Raw genomic sequence first — 2,427 nt, 5'->3', positions numbered from 1 at the left:
GGTCAGGGGAAGGAACCAGCCCCATCACCCCGCTGCTGCAGCCACTGCCAGTCACTGCAGCCACCAAGGTGTTTTCATCAACACAGACTCCAGTCCCTTCACTAGGAAAAAATGACAACTTTCTTTAGGCATTTTCAAGATGTGTCTTTCATAGGGTATAACATTTCTTTATTATTATTTTTTTATCCTCACCTGAGGATATGTTTCCATTGATTTTTAGAGAATGTGGAAGAGAAAGGGAAAGACAGAGAGAAACATCAAAGTGAGAGGAACACTTTGATTGGTTGCCTCCTGCATGAGCGCTGACCTGGGCCCTTGCCAGGAAGGAGCCTGCAACCTAGGTGCATGCCCTTGGTCAGAATTGAACCCAGACCCTGCAGTGGGCAGGCCAAGGCATTATCCACTGAGACAAACCAGCTAGGGCAGGATATGATATTTCTTAGCCCTCCAGCAGCAGACCTTTGTTTTTTTCTCCAGGAGTAAGGTGGAAAAACCCTACATCACCTTCTTGGATTCTTATTACCCAAGTTACTAAGAATATTACCCGTGGCATACAGGGAGCTTAGCCAATGAGTGCTCAGAAAAGGTGTTTCCTCTGTAGTTCATACCGATCCCAGGCTCCACCTCTGCCCAGCCTCAGGCCTCTGGCTGGGGCGTTAGACCTGGGCAGGGGACCCCCAGTCTTCTCTGATTGCCTGCCCAGGCCTAAGACCTCTGGCCAGGCCCTTAGGCCTGGACAGGGGACCTCACCCTGCTCCGATCACCTACCCAGGCCTCAGGCCTGTAGCTGGGGCATTAGGCCTGGCAGGGGACCCCCAGCCCACTCTGATCGCAGGCTTTGACCCTGCCCAGGCCAGAGGGGTATTAGACCTGGGCAGGGGACCCCCAGGCCGCTCTGATCGCCTGCCCAGGCCTAAGACCTCTGGCTGGGGCCTTAGGCCTGGGCAATGGACCCCCAGTTCACTCTGATCGCCTGCCCAGGCCTAAGACCTCTGGCTGGGGCCTTAGGCCTGGGCAATGGACCCCCAGTTCACTCTGATCGCCTGCCCAGGCCTAAGACCTCTGGCTGGGGCCTTAGGCCTGGGCAATGGACCCCCAGTTGCCTGCCCAGGCCTAAGACCTCTGGCTGGGGCCTTAGGCCTGGGCAATGGACCCCCAGTTCACTCTGATCGCCTGCCCAGGCCTAAGACCTCTGGCTGGGGCCTTAGGCCTGGGCAATGGACCCCCAGTTCACTCTGATCGCCTGCCCAGGCCTAAGACCTCTGGCTGGGGCCTTAGGCCTGGGCAATGGACCCCCAGTTCGCTCTGATCGCAGGCTCCTCCCCTGCCCCTGCCTCAGGCCTCTGGCCAGGGCATTAGGCCTGGGCAGGGGACCCCCAGCCTGCTCCGATAGCCTCTGCCCATCTTCTGGCCAGGGCCTTAGGCCTGGGCAGGGGGGCCCCAGCCCACTTGGATGCCAGGCTCCACCCCTGCCCAGGCCTCAGGCTTCTGGCCAGGGCGATTGCTGGCCGCCCTGGTTCCTGATCTGCAGCCTGGATCCCGTGGGCGGTGTCTGGCACTGCCCACCCCACCTGAAGTATGCAAATTTAACAGCCATCTTTGTTGGGTTAATTTGCATACTCTTCTGATTGGCTGGTGGGCATTAGTGTAGATAGGATAAGTTTCTGATTGAATGAGCTCACCTACATTATGGAGGACAATCTGCTTTACTCAAAACCCATTGATTTAAAAGTAGATCATCCAAAATACATTCACAGAAACACCCAGAATAATGTTTTACCAAATACCTCGGTACCCCATGGCCAAGCCAAGTTGACACAAAATCAACAATCACAGGGATGGGAACCTGGCTGCTAGAACTCTGGGGCATAAACTGTGGAAAGGGGTGGAGAGAGGTCCTGGTTACACCCTCCCTCTGTTGTGCCTGCTATCTGAGTCCAGCTTCATCTTCAGAGAGTAAAACCCTGATGTTTGCCTAAAAGTGTAGTGAAGGAATTTGGGGTCTACTTGCTTCTTATGTAGGCTTTCAGCCAATCCTGTTTCTTGCCCCTCTTGCAGCTCCACTTTACAGAGGTAATCTGGTTTCACAAATTCCTGAGTTTCTGGGGGTTCTCAAGCATGAATATTTTGAGGCATTTTTCTATTGTTGCCTTAGGCTTCATTTTCTCTGTTCTGTTAAGTTGGTTACTATTTTTTCATCTTCATTCTAGGTTTCAAAATCTTATTGAGATCTCTGATTTCCTGTTGTCTCCTCTCTTCTTCTCTTTGAACTTGTGCTTTAAGCCCTTTTCATTCCTTTACTTTTTAATAAATGGGGCTTTGGAAGGACCCAGGGTTAAACACATATATTCAATACGCCATGTTTAACTGAAAGTTTCCCTTTTTTTGGAGAAGAAAGTGTTAACTTTTTAACAACAAAGATAGGTT

Source organism: Myotis davidii, unplaced genomic scaffold (genome assembly GCF_000327345.1).
Source record: "Myotis davidii unplaced genomic scaffold, ASM32734v1 scaffold6060, whole genome shotgun sequence".
NCBI lineage: Eukaryota > Metazoa > Chordata > Mammalia > Chiroptera > Vespertilionidae > Myotis > Myotis davidii.
The sequence above is the reverse complement of the archived record's forward strand: the minus strand, read 5'-3'. Positions refer to the sequence as shown.